Source organism: Rhinolophus sinicus, chromosome 17 (genome assembly GCF_057876585.1).
Source record: "Rhinolophus sinicus isolate RSI-liver-muscle chromosome 17, RSI-T2T, whole genome shotgun sequence".
Lineage (NCBI taxonomy): Eukaryota > Metazoa > Chordata > Mammalia > Chiroptera > Rhinolophidae > Rhinolophus > Rhinolophus sinicus.
The window spans coordinates 49,784,307-49,802,228 of NC_142517.1; the positions used below are offsets into that span (position 1 = coordinate 49,784,307).

General features: G+C 45.4%; 1 protein-coding gene across 10 annotated transcripts in view; it reads right to left on the reverse strand.

The window, feature by feature from the left end:
* The window catches only part of DGKG (diacylglycerol kinase gamma), a 197,702-nt gene that overhangs the window by 46,362 nt on the left and 133,418 nt on the right, over positions 1 to 17,922 (reverse strand). The gene's annotated exons all lie outside the window — the stretch shown is intronic.

Consider the following 17,922-nt stretch of genomic DNA (forward strand, 5'->3'; position numbering starts at 1 on the left):
AAATAGAATATAATGAGCTTCTCTGGTAACCAAGAACTCGTTTCTTCCCTGAGAAATTCTGACTATTTGAAAAGTCTCTGTATGTTGAACCAGATTCTTTCTTTCTGTTTCTACCCATTGGTCCTTTTCTCCCTTCTGAAGCCAGACAGAATGACCCTCCTTCCTCCTCCATTAGGACAGCCCACCAGATACATGATGAAACCATCACCATCACTGTGCAGATGTATTCAGCATTGCCACCTGCCACGTAAACTTTTGCATACATCTCATCTATTACCTTCAGAATAATCTTATAAGGTAGTTACTATGACTACCCCCTTTTATATTTGGGGAAACTGAGGCACAGTGGCAGTTAAGTAACTTGTCTCAAGTCACACGACCTACAAATGGAAGTACACAGATTTGACGGCAGGCAGTCAGAGCCCAGGTCTTAACCACTCCTATATTTCTTCTCCCCCTCACACTACCATTTGATTGTGCCTCTTCTGAGTTGAGCACTGTCCACTCTCTCGGTCCCCTCCTGCAGGACTTGGTTTTCAGACGTTTCCCATTCTGATGGCCCTGTTTTGCATACATTACAGTTTGTTACTCTCCTACTCTGCAAGGCCCTGTAGCATTGAAAACAACACCAATGACAGGATCTAATGATACGGGCGGCCATGGCAGCAGCATTTCCTGGGCTGGGATCCTATGACACTATCAGGCCCCAGAAATGAGATAATGTGGGAAGCCCATGTAAGGGCTGAACACATGTCTCCCATTATCATTATCCTTATTGTTAAATAGGGTCAAAGTTGCACGAGCACTTTTGTTAGCGGCTAGATGACAGCTGAATTACTTCAGCTTGAATGGGTGGTCATTTCCATCACCCAGACCCTCTTCCCATCACCTACTTCTCAGCCAGGTCTTCCCTGTCCTGAACTCATGTGAGTTTTTCTTTTTTTTTTTTTTAAATAACTTAGACATAGGGCTTCACATTGAATTTCAACTAATTTCATCGGGCTTTCAAGTCAAGCCTCCTCCAGCCCAGCGAGTTTATTTTAAAACTTCAATGTATACCCCTTTGCCATAGCTCTCCTATCATTTGGGGATTAAGGCATTAATGCACGTATATAAAGGAGGTAAACAGGGACCACGTCCTCTCTTTGGTCAGTTTAACACACCAGACCTTGCGCATTAAATAGCCCTCGGGGTGGGGCTGCCCTATCATAGCTACATCCTTGGGACTGAACTGTCATCCAGCCCACTTTTCATTACAATGTGGAATCAGGGAACTTAGAGATGACACGGGCCTAAGAGAGCATGCCCCGTCTTTCATAAGTGAGGCCTGGCGAGGTTAAGGACCTTGCCTGTGGTCACTGAACTTATTAACGGTGGAGCTAGACCAGCATCCTGGTCTGCCGACCTCAGTCCTGTATTCTCTCCACTCAAACATGACATTGTGCTGACATCCAATAGCATTTCCTAAATGACCACCCTACAGCCTCTACCAGAAAAGGAATAAGAGAACTCAAATGCTTTCCATGTTCTTTTTTGCTTCACACATTCTGCTTGGCCTTCAGCTGGCCCGCAGGCAGGCTTACAGGTTTGAGTTGCTTTTGTGCATTCACACCAGGGTGCACGCCCATCCCGCCTTTCCGTGTATGTGTACTGTGTATGCCTACTGTCCCTTAAAAGCAGGGGCTCAACCCAGGGGCACCACCAAATGGTTGCTGTCATGGTGATTCGTTTTTAAACTCTTTTCCTTTTTCATCTCAAAAGAATTAATGAATTGTTGGAAACTTATTTTGGAATGTCTTCTATCCTTTCATCCTTTATACACATATTCTTATTTAGGGATTTAGGCTAGAATCCCACTGGGTCAGACTTTTCTTTTCTCCAAACTCTCTGAACTGAGCTTTGCTCAGCTCTGTGCCCAGCATTTCTTCTTGTATCCTTATCACCTCCTAGACACCACGGTCACTTTCCCTCTAGGTTCTTACTTCCCCATCACCTCAATTCGTTCCTTGTTGGTCAAAATGCCCCCCCTCTTCTGAGAGGTAATAACAATAACATTAGGAGCTCCAGCGTGTGTGGTGTGCTGGTCCCTCACCTCTATTCTCTCCTGGGATTCTCACATAAAGGTAATGAGAGTCACCATTACTACCCCCAGCTGACAGGGTTTTGCAGGGGTTAGGTGCTTACTCAAGGCTATGCAACTTCCACTCTACAAGCTGGCAGTGGTCGGATGCAAACCCTGACAGTCAGATGTCAGTTCCTACTTTGGAGATGAACGTCAGTGAGGCAAATCAGGACTTTTGCTGATGCTAGGCTTATAGCAAAATTAAACTTCCAGCTGTTGTTTGAATAATTGAAAGCTCCCACCATTACCCTGTCTTGTAGCCTACTTAGGGCAGTCCTGGCAGATCAGTGTTGGAGAGCAGTATTGTTACATTTTGCCTCTGTGCCAGCTATGTAAAAAAAAAAAAGTATACCATTAGCGCAGCACAGTCCTTGCCACATAGTATTCCACAAAGTTACCTTTCTTCCCTATTGCCGTTTTAAGTATACCCTGGCCCTCCATCGCCAGTCATAACAAGCTTTAACTCGGTAAGTTAACCTCTCTCTCTAGAAGAGCAAACAGTCCTCGCTCTCCTTTTGGATAAATTGTTCCCTTCCCCCCTTATCTCACTGGGTGTAGGCAGGCTGGGGCACACAGCACGGAAGAGGTGGGAGGAGCCTGGGGATTGTTGGACAATAGATGCCCCCACCCTTGGAATAGACCTATTTGAAAACCGAGAGGCAATGCGGTGCCTTGGAGAGAGCTTGCCTGGGTTTGGAGACTGAGAGATAAGAGTTTAACTCTTAGCTCCTTCTCTTGCCAGCTGCGTGATCCTGCGTTGATTCCTTAACTTCTTTGGGCTTTAATTTGTTATTTGTATAATGGGGGTAGGGGTGGGGGAATAAATATCTACTTCAAGGGTTTGATTGGTCTCTGGAAGGCAGTAACATTCCATAACCGTTAGCATTACTACAGTTAGTAATCATTATTACTATTTCAGCCAGAAATCATTCTCCCACTACCTGAGGCTTTGCTGGAAGGATTCCAACGGCCCCTTGGCCGGATTCATGCTAGTGAGAGCCTTGCCAGCCATGCCTGCATGCCCGTTCTTCCGGGTGCTTGGCCTAGCCATCGTACACTGACTTCCTTCAGAACCCCAGGCCCTCGTAGGTCTCGGGAAAAGTGAAACGTGGCCCTGCCGAGTTTGGGAAAGTGGAGCCGAGAGTGGTACGTCTTGGGCTTAAATGGAACACAGGCCCTGGGGCCGCTCCCAGGAGGGTTTTGAAGCTAAAACCTCCAACAGTCCCTTGACGTCATCCAGACACCCCCCCCCCCCCGCCCCCCTGCTCTGACTCGGAGAGGGCGAGGGCTGCCTCGGGAGAGCGCAGGGAGGATTGCGGTCCCTGCGCGCACCACTAACCATCCCTAACCTGCGCCTGAGCTAACCGGCTCCTCTCCAAACCCAGGCTGAGTTGCAGCGGAACGTAGGTATTTATAGCCCAGTTTGGGGCTGAAACAGAGAGTTCTTGTCCCAGGCAGCAAGCACGCACACGCCCGAAATTGTGCTCCCCATGTTCGCCGGCGGCGAGGTGCTGGATGGTAGGCCGCCGGGTCCGAGGCGGCACTGCAGGCACAGGTGGGGTGGGCTGCATCCTGGCCAGCCCGGCCCCTGCCCTCTTGGAAGCGGCCCGGGAATCGGCCCGAGGCCAGGCCGGGAGCGGCCCACGCACACCTCCTCCCAGGCCCCGTGGCGCTGGCCCGCAGCTGTCGGCCACGTTCAGCATTGGTCCCCTTTGCAAAGACAAAACCCATAGTTTTCGTTTCTTTCTGAGCCAGGAATGGTTTGTTTGGTAAAGGGCCAGTGCATAGGTAACCAAATGGTGGGTTACGAAGCCAAAGTGCGTTACGTGCAAACGAAATGCACTAGGAATTCGTATTCATCCTCTCCCCGCCTTTCCACCTTCATCTCTCAAATCCCTAAAATCCCCAAAATTCTGGGCAGAACTAGGACTCTTCGAGTTCTGTGGTTCCTGGGAGGGGCAGAGAGCCGCGGAGGTGAGGGAGGACGTTGATGCTTCCTGGCCCCAGCTGCGGGCTTTTGCACCGCGCCTCCCACCCCCAGCCCCCGTGATGGCCGCCTCCGTGACCTGAAAAGGCGGCGGACCTGAACCTCCTCTCCCCTGAGCGAGGCCGCCTTCATTTCAGCCCCGACGATCCTATTTCTGAAGGTCCTTAGAGAAGGAGATCCCATAATTTATTTGATGACCTGTTTCAGTTTTTAGCAACTAGGAAATTCTCCCCTCTTCTAACCTCGATTCACAGTGCCACGGATGATGTGGATTTTCTCTGGTTTAGAATGTCTTGTTTCCTACTCCTGCCGTGGGGCTGTGCCTGCTCTCTGGGTCAGGCCAGAGCTAAGGCGCACTTGTCCCCTTTCTGCTTGAAATTTTCTTTTTTGGGTTTGTTGCCACTACATTATCTTCATTTTATTATCCTCCCATCTTTGATGTCTCCTTCTTGGTCTTTTTTTTTTTTTTTCAATCTTTTTATTCTGGGCACTTCCAATATATGGGCAAGTAGAAAGAATAATAAATCCCATTTACTCAAAATCTCAGCTTCAGCAATTAGCAACTCACAGCTAATCTTGTTTTAACTCTACCCCAGTTCATTTCCCCACCTCCATACAGAACTATTTTATAGCAAATCCCCTCTACGCTATCATTTAATCTATAAATACTTTCGTATGTATCTTTAAATAAGACTCTTAAAAAAAGAATTACCCCAATACTATTATCACTCTTAAAAGTAACAATAATTCCTTAATATCAATAAATATCCAGTAACTGTTCAAATTTCTGCGATAGCCTCATTTTAAAAAATAATTCGTTTGTCTGAAAGGTCTACAGATTAAATTTGATGGATACTGTCGCTTAGCTTCTTTTGATCTATAAATTCCCCATCCTTTTTTCCCCTTGTCTTTTAATATTATTTGAAGGAAATGGGTCATTTGTCCCATAAAGCAGAGCTTCTCAAAGGTTAATATGCATACAAATCACTGCAGGGTTATTAAGATGCAGATTCTGATTGAGGAGGTCTGAGGTGGTGCCTGAGACTCTGCATTTCTATGCTCTCTGGTGACTCCCATGTGTGATGGACCACACTTTGAGAAGTTAAGGTATAGCATTTCTCAGATTCTGGATTCTACTGATTGCCTCTCTGAGGTGTTTTTAAAACATTCATGGTGTCTCCTCTATTTTCACCAAATTGGTACTTTTAGATCTAGAGGCTTGATCAGTTTCAGGGATGACTTTCTGGCAAGAATACTTTATCAGTGGGGTTGTATATTTCCTATTGCATCCCATCAGGAGGCACATAATTTGCTTGTCTCATTTTTTTTTTTTTTCATGATGTTTACATTGGTTAGTGGGTTCAGGTGTTGTCAACCTGAATCTTTCATTATTGAGAAGGATGATCCTTGTCTGGACCCATGAATACAGTCTTCTTGAGGACACCCTAGCACCCTTTCTATGCTTTTCTTCCAAATCTCTACAAATGCCATTTTCTCCATGAATTCTTCCCTGACCACTCTCCTAAAGGAGCTCTCTCTTTCTCTCTTCTCTGATCTGTGTTCTCATGGAATTAAAAACCTGAAGAGTCTTGAAAGGTACTCAGTCCCATCAGAGTCAGCAGATCTGGAAATAGACCTTTGGTCATTTGGGTTGGTAGCCAAGAGGTCATGAGTAATTTTGTAAAGAGGAATTTTTGGCAGCTGGATGAGGGCCAAAGCACAGAAAACCAGATGGAATATTAGATTTGGTAATCTCTAATTACCAAAATGAGAACAATGAAACCTAGAGTTGGTAAGGGACCTTCCTAGACTACACAGCTATCTCTTGCAAGAGCTAGGGCTTAACTAGGGCGTTCCAGGGTGAGTAAGGGTGGTAGTGAGGGAACAGAGTCAGAATCTCCATGTGGTTGGAGGGCAAATGGGGTGGGAGAGAGAAGATGGGATCTAATGAATAATATGATTGAGGAAAAGGTCCTTCATGGATGCTTGAGGCAGAGAAGATACTGAATGAAGACTTGTTGGATGAATGCATAGAAGGAAGAAGTTGGGAATGCATAGGATGGGAAGTAAATGGAGTGGAAAGAAGATGCTGAAGACAGTGGCAGGACATTGTCTGGGGATGATACTGGAGTCCTTTCCTTCCCTAGTGAGTGAGAAAGCGGGTGGGAGGGGGCATCTATTGAAGAGGAAAGTAGGGAAGTGCTGAGCAATGTCTAGGGAAAACAATATTTCAGTTACAGTGAAGAAGAGATGCATGACATCTGGATATGCTTGAATAGGGGTTCTGATGGGCTGAGAGGGGGATGGACAGAAGGACAGGGTGGCCTCCCTTGATGCTTGGGCTCCATGTCAGAGCCTCAGATACATCGAGTGGGCAGAGGGGTGGCTGACATAAAGACGGGACCAAGATCACAACCTCCCTCCTTTTTTTTGAGGGAATAGGATGCTGATAGCCATTAGGTGAAGGGAAAGCACCAGCATACTACCCTGTATAGCCCTAGAGTCCTGTAGGGACCAGGTAAGGATGGGATGGTAGTACTCATTTACAGTGGGAGCATTTCTGCTTTGGTAGGTAGGTGGGGGGATATTCTCTCTGTGAATTGGCCTGGCAGATAGAATGTTAAGTTAGACTACGGGAAAGACTGGGCACTGGTCCAAGGTCTCCCTCCATTGGTTTGGAAAGAGGAGAGTAACTGAGGAAGAGGGTTGGCTGGGCCCCAGCAAAGGCCGTCATGGTAGCCCAAACTGGTCTGCATATAGGCCACAGAGTTGGGCCTACTTGCTTTTGATTTTGCTGCTTAAATTGCTCATCAACTCTTTTATGCCTATTAAAACCCTACCCTTCCAGCTCAAAGCTATCTGCTTCCTGAGGCGTTTCCAAATGTCTAGCTAAAAATTGATATTCCCTTTCTCCGAGTTTTCATTGCTTTGTTTTTGTACCTTATAGGGAATATATATTCTGCCATATAGTATGTATATTCACCTGTCTCCAGGAGACTTTAAGCTCCCAGAGGGTAGGGCCCGTATGTTACACTGCTCTGTGTTCTCCATAGTTCCTGGCATGTCTTACCCATAACAGAGCAACAAATTAACTATTTGTTAATTGAAAGAAAGAATATGGAGAAATCCAAAAATGGAAACAGAAGTGTTCCTTAAAGAAACCTGACAAGGTTTTGTTTCTTCCAGATGAATCCCCACAACTTCCCAGGATGAATATATTGATTGACTAAAATAGACTGTTCAGGGTAGGGAGAGATTTGGAAGGTTAACCCAAGGCTGCAAGAAGTAGTCCTCTTATCACAGCTAAGGGAAATCTATCTCTGAACAGCTGGTAAAAAGAATAAGGTACATGGGTACAATTTAGGGAGAGACATTAAGAGACAGAAGACAAAAGCATCCATTCGTCCATTAAGAATGATGAGAACTGCTTCCTCTGTGCGAGCCCCTGGAAATGGAACAGAAATGGGACACGATCCCTATCCTCGAGGCCCTCCCACCAGGTCAATGCTAGAGGCAGTGGCAGGAGTTGGAGGAGAAGAAGAAGCAGCAGCTCTGTGGTGGGTTCCCTCGTATGAACACCGCCACACCGGGCAGTTTCAAGCTCCAACATGACACCTCTGAAAGCAGAGTTGGGGAGAGAGGAGCCAGCAAGTACGCAGGCTCCAGCACACCACTGAGCAGGAAGTAGATATCTGCATATCTGTAGGGCCTATAGCCAGAATAGAGAAATTTATTGGGAGTGAAAGAAAAGCAGCCAGGACAAACAATGATGTCTATTTTCCCTAGAGAAGACCTAGAGAGAGTGTTTTTAGTGTCAATAATCTGATGTGTATCCTGAGGGAAGAAAAGGCAATAAATTGAGTGGTGCTGATGAGTGGTGATAGCATTATTGGAAAGACAGTCCAGTACAATTAAAAAAAATTGGCTTGGCATGGCTGGAAGGAAATCTTACAAGACAGTGGCTTCCCTTGAGTTCAGAGGGACTGTTTTATATCATTTTAGGAGTTCATGTCTGTTGTGGGCAGTTAAACACTAATACTAACAATATATCTTATATGGTAACATTAATATATATCATTTATTGAGTATTATAAAGCAGGCACTTCATATATTTTACGTTTAACCTCACAACCTTGCTATCTTGGTATTTGTATCCTCGTTTTCATAGATGAAAAAGAAACATTGACTCAGTGAAACTAAAGAAGGTCCTTCTTTCCAAATTTATTCAGGTGTGTGGTAGGCTTCATGAACCTGCAAATCTTCTGCATGAGATGTAAATGACAAGATCAAGAAGACAGTCTGACTTAGCATATACTCGATGCCTGCTAACCTTGTGTGCTGTTACCTATGAGGCCCGTTTTTGGAGTATTCTAGATGCAAGAGACTTGCTTCTTCATTTTAAAGAGGATACTGGAAAAATATGGAGTCTATCGAGAGAAGAGTGGTCAGGATAGTCATGGGTCTGTACATCGAGTCAGATAAGGAAGTGGGGATATGTAGCTCGGTGAAGATCAGTAAGAGACAACGTGGAAGATAGACGTGAAGCATAAAGGGCAGTCACATGGCAGAGCAAGAAGGCATGATTTATGTGCCCCCAGAGGGCGAACACAGGCCTACTGGATGGGCAATTCAGTCGTGTATCCCACAAACACTTACTGAGCACCTGTTTTGTTCCAAGCATTGTGCTAAGTGCTGATAAGGGAAGGATATGGCGATGAATGGGACATACATACATGTTCAACATCAGGAAGAACTTTCTGAAAGTCAGAGCTGTTCAAAATGGAGCAGACTTCTGGACAAGTAGTGACCTTCCTATCCTTGGAGTATTCGGGAGGAGGCTGGATGTACACTTAGAATATGCCAGAATGAGTTTGTTGAGTGGTCAGTGGGACTAAACCCCTCTCCGGCTCACAGATTCAGAGTCTATGTTCTGCCTTATTTTGTTTGGCAGGCTAGAGTGCTGTTCTGAAAAACTGTCATCTGACACCCACCCCTCACCAGCCTTGCCCACTCAGCTGTGTGCTCTGTGTTCTCTCACAGTGAGCTCTGGTAGGCCAGTTAGACTGGAAAGTGGCTGCCATCTGTGACAGGGATGATGGAGTTTTGGCAGGTTTGTGTGGGTTCAAGGAATGCAGCATTGAAGCCATGTACACACAACCTGCTTAGGAACATCCCATGGGCAGAACATGTTTGCTTCCTCTTCAGCCCTCCTCTGTTGCTGTGCCAGGCGGGCACAATGGTGCCTTTGAGAGGGGCAGCTGGAAGGGGGTGTTGGCAGGGAGGCTGGAAGTAGAGCATTGCAGCTGGGGGGAACCAAATTCATTTCCAGGAGCAAGCCTGCACTGGGTGCCAGTTTCCAAAACAAAACTGCTGTTTCTCAGAGCTCATGGTGGTGGGTTGCCTCAGAGTTGGACGGAGGGCAAAGCCATTTCCTATCCACTGCTCCACCCTCCTCAAGTTAAAGAAACGTGGTGTGTTGAGGCGTTTTTGCTCTGGGTGCGGGTTAACAGGCTTTACTGTCTGTCTGGGGAGCTCAGGCCAACTTGGGGTGGATGAGGTTTTCTAAGTGGTCAGACCTTCCTGCAGACAGAGCAGGGCTGATGGCCATAGGGACTGGCAGGGCTCAGGGGCAGGTAGGCTTCTGGGCCATGAGTAAGAGGTCAGTATGGAGATCCTCTCTTCTGCCTTTCAGGGTCACTTCCTCTGAACCCATAGCTGCCCTGCACCCTTGCTGCCCTATGGGCTCTGCCCACTCACTGTCTTAACTCTTTTTGGTGGGAAAGAGGTGGGAGAACTCTGGCATTTCCTGTCCTGGGTTCACAGTTGTCCCAGACCCTCTGCTACTTTCAAAGTTCCCAGCAACAACTCAGAGATGGGTGTGGGAGGGCTTCCCACTCACCACGGTGTTTGGTGTTCGCAGAATGTCTGAGTGCCAGGCCAAAGGCTCAGCCATCTCCCCCTTTGTGTTACAAATGGACCAGGGTGGTTCCCTTTTATTTTGGTTGCTTCCAACAAAAAGGTCTCCCTTGAGACTGGTCAAGTGGTCATTTCTATTACTGTTCACACTAATTATGAGACTTTTCCCACTTTGATTCAATTTTACAATCAATATAGAGTAATTACTTCATTTCAGGCAGTATGCTAGGCCTGGAGATATAGAATGAATAAGATAGAGTCCTTGCTTCAAACGGCTGCCTGCCTAATGTACGTGCCAAGTCCCTGATGGGAACCTCACTACCACCTCCATAGCCAGATGCATTAGGTGGCAAACGGAAGTGTAATGCGGAGGCCAGCTCCCACAGGGAATGACGTGGCATTGTGAGTGAGGGGCTTATCTGATCTTGGAGTCATTACTTATCTTTCAGAAAATCAGTGTCCTTGTGAAAATAATAGGAATAATCCACTCCATGTAGAGTTCTTATGAGGATTAAATAAGGTGATGTCTGAAAGTGCCAGGACAGAACTTATCACAAGGTAAGTACTCCGTAAGTGGCTGCTATTATCATTTGTTGATTCGAAGGCACTTGAGATGTAACATGCATGTGTGTACATTAGTATTATCCAACCCCTTGTTTGATGGGCCCTTCCTAAAAGAGTCAATTCTTCTATATTTTAAATTCCTCTTCTATAGAAGACTAGGATTAGCAAGTTTATGATCTCACTGACTAACATAGATAAACAAAGACCTACCTACTATAGCCAACAAGATGCACTTGTATATAATAATCTGTTTCATAACCCAGTGGTAGAAGCAGAAAAGGACTGGAACAGTTCTGTTCCCCAAGGTCGCTGAATCTCCTGACTATGGAGATGAAGACCATGAATTCTTTTTAGTATTCTAAAAAGTCTAAGAGAAATAATACATTTCCCACTGATAAGCCCTCACAATTCATTATTACTTAAAAGATGTATTTGCTTGGGGAAAGTTATTCTTTCACTAAGGGACCTTGACAGTGAGAAGTTAAGCTCACTGGGGCAGAGGTTACCCTGAAGATCTTCCAGGAACCTTTTGTGGGGTTGCCTTTTAACCCAACACACTGAGTCATGTGACCCCAACCTTGGTGTTCGGAGACCTCCTTGGGCCTGGTCTATCCACTGGGCTGTGTATCTCCCCACTGAATTCATTCTTAAAAGTTATTCCAAAGTCCTTGGAAGACACAAAGTATGTATAGCCAGGAGTCTGAAGACAAAGAAAATCAAAGCAATTCACAAAGAACAAAGGAAATGGAAAAGAACAAGAAAATAAAAGCATATGGATAAATGGAGGCTTGAAGTAAAATGCAGGGTACACATTTGAAGGAAATAAAAAAGTGAGTCATTTAAGGGACAGAAAAAGTTATGTGTCAGAAACTGCAAGTAAACAATGGGATTTTATAGGAGAAAATTGACGGAAACAAGTAGGCTGAAAGATTTTAAGGATCGTTGAAGGAAACTTGTAGGCAGTGCCTGGCTGAAAGAAGTAGAAAGACAGGGAAGACGGAGTTGTGTTTAAAAATGGATAAGGTTTAAGAAATCAAAGAATCATAGAGGGCCTCCAGAAGCCTGATTTTAAAGAAATAAGGGGTAATATTATTACAGGATTGAAACAAGGTCAACATTATAACAAAGCTGATCCCTGTTGATGACGTTGTGGATTACTTTTCTTTCTTGCCCCTCTATAGTTTAAAATGTTCTACCATGAATTCGGATTACTCTTATAATCAGGAGAAGAGTGTAGCAGACATAGCAGGGAGGAGGAAGACACTGAGGTAGGGGCATTGGAGCACTGTAGGATGGGCAAGGAGAAGAAAGCGAAAGTGGCATGAGCTGCCTTGGGTGATCTCACAATGAAGATGGTGCTGGAATGATGGAGCCACTGGACTTGACTGAGGAAGGGAACAATAGACTAGAAACCAGATGTTTCTCTCAGGCCCATTCCGGCCTTCTTTTTGCTTTAGTGTTTGATGCATAATCAGGTTGCCACCTTCAATTTTCCAAGAACTCAAAATCCCTTCTGATGCTCTTCTCCACTTTCCCTTCCCCATGAACATGTGCTCATGTCATCTCGGGATCACTGTGGCTGGGTTGATGGGCTGAGCGTCTGGTCAGTTCCCACCTTCATTATCCAAACTTTGGAAGGCTGCTCTACCTGCCCAGACTGAGAAGGTTTTGATGATGCCCAAAGAAACCAAAGTGCTTGAAGACCTCTTCCCCTCTAATTTAAGAGTGCAATATTGCAGGTGGATACCAAAGGAAGACTAAGCCAGTGTTCTCAGTTGGAGCTGGAGAGGCATGAGTTCTCTTCTGCTACTTACTGGCAGGGGGAACGAGGTCAAGATACTTAACCTGTAAAGTCCTTGATTTCTCTCTTTTGAGAAATAATGGCACTTAATTGGATTAGAGTTGCTAAGCTAAAGGAATCTGCCCAATCTGAAAGTAATCACGTTCATTATTTATTAAGCTTCTTTACATGCAAATGGCTGTGCTAAATGTTAGTTTTAGAATTTATGATTCTCATAGACAGGGCCCATATCATGATATGGATTAAATATCCCTAGCACTCTGCCTAGCACACTCCCTTCTGTAAAATTAAATTTTTAAAAATTGAGATGAAATTCATATAACACAACATTAACCACTTCAAAGTGTCTAATTCAGTGGCATTCAGGACTTTCACACACAGTCTCTTTAAAGTGCTAGAATAACAGTTATTTGGGTTGATTCCATTTTGTTACAATAAAAAATGCTGCACTGTATCTCGGTGCTCATCTTTTGCTGAGCTCACGTGCAGCAAATTCTCTAGGTCCAGGTTGGGAAGAACCTGCTGGGTCATACAGTCCACAAAGGCATTTTCAGTTCAGCATATATTGTCAAAAAAAGTGGTTTGCCACTTACATTCCCACAGGCAGTGTCTGAGAATTCCCATTTCTGCTCTTCCTCACCATCATGGTGGGGTATCCATGGAGCACTACAGAGCAGTTAAAAGTAACAAGCAAGCTCTGTCAACATGGATATGGGGAGATCTCAAGAATGGAACGGTGAGTGAAAAAGGCAAGTTGCAGAACACAAAGGATGGTGGGGGAACTCAGTTCTATCTGTAATTTATTTCTTTGGTTAACAAATACTTGAAGGGAATAAAACACATATGGACAAGTATCAATTCTAAGTGAAGGGGAAGTTGGGAGTATTTGATATACTCAAGTCTTTGTAGTATTTTTTTCTTGTTTTAAAATCCTCAATTGGAAGGGGGAGAACTGAGGTGCCGATTCCCAAAATATACTGGATAACAGATTTTTTTGAGTAGCTTCCAAATTTGGACTCCCTTTTCCTCATGTAGAGGTTCATATTACTGGAGCTGGCTCACCTTCCCTTGTGAACATTGTTTTAAAGTAGATAAAATGTCAAGGAATTTTGGAAGTGCTTGTTTTTTTTGCCAGTAAAATGAAAAATTTCCACAGCATGTAAAGTATGTGCTAGAATCAAAGCCGCCTGGTTTGTTCCACTTGACTGATCCAGTCTAAAATCCTTTGCAAAGCTATTCTGGGCCTGGGGTAGCGGAGCTGACTCATTGTGCGCCTCCTTCACTCCATTCCCCTACCTGTTTATTCAGGTGAAATCAGATTAGAATGAATGTCAAGGGTAGCTTCGGAAGTGTAGAGAAGTCAGAGACTCTGAGAGACCCTGAGAGACTGCCTCAGACCAGGGATGCTGAGAGCCATCTGGGTGACACGCTGGCTTTTTAATGACAGCCAACCACAATTTACTGAGCACCCATTTTCCAAGAACAGCACTAGCTTTCACAAGCTTTCCTCTGTATTCCGGTGAAGGAAGCATTTAGGCTGAGCAATTTTTTTTATGATCTCTTTTTGATAAATGTAAAAAATCTCTTGCCTGCTTTTAATGTTATCTGAAATGTGGAAATAAATAAAAGTATGTGAATAAAAGCAGATCAGATATGACCTGGCTGAGAATCTCTGTTCTCGATTGAAGTACCAATACTGCGCTGAAACTCCCTGGTTAGGGGCAAATCAGTATTTGAAGCCTGACCTGACACTCATAGGCTGTGTGTTAAGACAGGGGATTGTAATGGTGGCATTACATCTTTTATTTTGAGATTTGGAGCTCTGGTATAGTTTGATTTAATGAATGTAATTTAGCGTGGGACTTTTGAAAGCTTTCTTTTCTTTCTTTGCCTCTTAATGATTCTGCTTCCTATACATTTACTATGCAGACCAGTTTCAATGTTTCTATTTACTTCTGCCCAGTGCTGGCCCTGGGAATTGGGAGAGGTTTTGCATCTGTATGGGATCCACTCTCAGCTCCAACTTAAATCTACATAACATGCAAAGGTTGCGATAACCGGCTGAATTGCACCTTCCCCCACTCCAACGGATAAAGCCGAACTCAATAGAAAATGCCACTACAGGCCGAAGCGATTTATATCCTGGCTAGAAAATATAAAACTGGAGACAAAAGACTCGACGCAGTAGTTTGCAGCAGACTCCGACCTTCTCTAACTTTAGTAAATCTTCCTTCTATATTTCTACCTGACCCGTGAATACCTTCACTGCCCGTGAGCAAGCAGACACAACACTGTGGACCAGGTAAGCTTCTTGACTTCTCTCAGCTTCTATTCCCTTATCTGGAAAGGTGATTATGACACCTGCAACTTGAGGCTGCTTTGCAGATTCTGTGAGGTGCTTAGCACCATTCCCATTAAAAACAAAATAATACAAAACCTGAAAACTTGAAACAAATAGACTTGGGAAGTAGGCTAAGGCCCTTCCCCCCATTTTATAGATGCGAATACTCAGGCCCAGATGCACAGTTCACCAATTTATTTAACCTAATTGCAGAATAGGGCTAACTCCCAGGTCTTGTGTGTGACGATTAGCAGTAGATCTAGAGTCACCTTCTCCCCGTCTGAGTCTCTTGAGTCCTCAAAACAGTGTCCACAGTGATTTGGCTCCGTGGCTTCCCAGGACCCCTGGACCCAGTTTCCTTAGCACCAGTTAGGTGAGTGCTATGTGAATTCTTGTGTGTTCTGTCAGCTGGGCTGTAAGCTTAATTTCAGAGAAGGGACTAAGTTTCCTAGTCCTTCTCAACAAGCCCCTAGACTCAGACAAACAGGATGTATTTCATGTGAAAGCCTCTTCATGGAGATGTTCCTTGCATAATCTCATTTTAGCATTAAGTTTCACCATCTAAATTTTCACCAGCATCACACACACACACACACACACACACACACACACACACACACACACGACTTTATCTGTTCCCCTGAACCATTTACCTTTTTGCTCTTTCTCAAGTCGCTGAACCTCTCAGCCTCAGTTTCCTCACCCATAACGTGAAAACATTAATACTTGCCCTGCATGTTTTGTGGATCACAATAACATGAGATGCTGTGTGGGAAAACTTTCTGTAAACTTCAAGGCAGTTCTCCTCTGTGACTGTCACCTACTGCCCAGCCTGAACCCATTCCTTCCTCAAAGGAGTGGGAAGACTGTGTGTCTTGTCTTAAAAAGCATTTCTCAGCAGATCTGCCCAGCTGAGAGGGAACCAAATGGTCCCACATTCAACAAGGAGGAAAAAAATAGTGCTTCTGTGCTGAAGAACTCACTGACTTTCCAGCACTTGTTCGGTAAATCTGTATTAATTGGCTTCTAAGCTAAACTCATTCCAGGAAACCTAGAACCTTCTCTCTTATCAGTTTCCGGCAATGGACTCTTAGTCAAGTTACTTAATGTATCTGAGCCTCAGTTTCATCATTTAAAAAATGTAATAGTACTTGCCTCACTGGGGTATAGTGTCAAACGGGGACACATTATGGCAGGCAGTCAAAGCATGTGACTTTTCCCTCTTACCTTTTAATTTTTCTCTCCCTTCTGTTTACCCTTCTAAACCTCTGTGCCTCAGCTTATTTTTCTACGAAATGGGGATAATACCTGGCCTACTTAGCTCATGGGGTTGTTGTGTGACTATGGAATAAAGGCTGCAGTAGGGTTTTGAAAATGGTGATGTGTTGTATAAATACCTGTCTGGGGTTATTCTTGGGATAAGAAATTCTTGACCTTGAAATGATGAGTGTGCTGGCTCTCACAGGCCTGAGCTGATGTGCGCAGTGGTCACATTTAGAAGATCAGTTAACATGGTTTCTTTTCTCTTGCTGAGGCCCCTCATGCTCTCACATCTACCTGTAGTGCTTTGCAGCCTTCTAACACCTATCACTCACATGCCTCACCCCCTTCTGTCTCTCTGTCCCCCTCTGGATCACAAGGCACAGGACTGTCTACCCACTGTTCTCTGGATGCAAAAATGGCACCTGCCCCAATCCTGTGGGGTGTCAGGAGCCACCTGTCACAACCCCCCTCCCTTAACCTCATGAATAAATAAATACTAAAGAGACTCATTATGGGGAGATAAGGAAAACAGGAAGTGCTCCTCAAAGCTCTCAACGCACCACAATGTGAACAACCAACCCCCTCCAGAGGCCTCCAGCATCTTTAGCAACCAGGCCACCAGCCTGCTGTGAGCTTGAGGATGAGCCATCGTGTCTTGGACCCAGAGGGGACCATCAGCAAGGCTGGCCTGGAGCTGGGGGCCTGGAGGGCAGGCCTCAGAGGCAGGGGAACTAAGCTGCTCTATTCTGGGCACAGTTTCAAGGCCATCTGCAGGGAGAACAAGCAGTCGCTGTGCGTCTGCAGCTGGCAGTGGTTAGGCAGGGCTGTCCCTGACTTGGGGTATATTTAAAGAGACCCCACCAGACAGTCACGCCAACAGGAAACATGCACACATATCTCGGTTAGCCGTGCTCAGCTTCCGGCCCAGCACTTGCAGCTCCCAGACAATGGATTTACATATCAACAGAAGATGGCTGGCTCCTCAGCCTCTTCCAGGTGTAGGTGGTACCACCTGGGGACACACCCAGGCTCCTGGGCCTCTCTGCCCTCTAACTGAGCTGGCCAAAAGTTCAGAGGATTAGCTGGATTGGCTCTTCCCACCCTGAGGCTGGTAACCCAGCAACCAACCGGGAGAGGCAGGCTGATGAGTCCAATAGAAGCACAGAATTTCTGGCTTTGTATTTTGTTTGTGAAAACTCCCTGTGAGCACAGGCTCCCTTCCGGCAGGGTGTGGTGGGGTTTTCCCACACTGCCTCAGGCTAAATACTTCTCTTAGGGATGCCCAGGCCCCAACAGACTACTAATGCCGGTTTAGGGTAGGGACAAAGGCTGTGGGCCAGGACGAGCCCATCCTGGCTGAACTCTGGCTGCCCCGTTCACTTGTTTTTCTCAAGTGAAAACAAGACTATAGGCCTGAATCCCATAGGATGCTGGGGTTGGTAGCTGAGAACCATGGGCAAGGGAAACAACGGACCTGAGTTCCTGCAGAGATGGAGCTGGTGTGCAGAGAAGTTTGGGCTTTCAGGTGGCCAGAGACCAAGAGGACTTCTCACATCAGTGAGAAGACTTCACCAGAGCAACCCAGCAGAAGTGGGGGTGAAGGGGTGGGAAGTGGGCAGCTTATCAACTAGGGAAGGAAAGCCGACAGGCAAACTGTCTGAGGCAGGCTGCTACAAGTGCCGGAAGAGTTAGTAAAACACGAGTGCACCAACAGGATCAGCTACATAATTTGAAGGGCCCAGTTCAAAATGAAAATACAGGGCCCTTTGTTAAAAAATTATCAAGAATTTCAAGACGGTGACAGAAGAGCATTAAACCGAGAGCCCTTCTGAGCAATTGTACAGGTTGCACACCTACAAAGTAGACCCTGGGTATCTATGAGTCGGCTCCTTGAAACAGCAAAGAGAGCTGAGGTGGGTGAGCTGGGG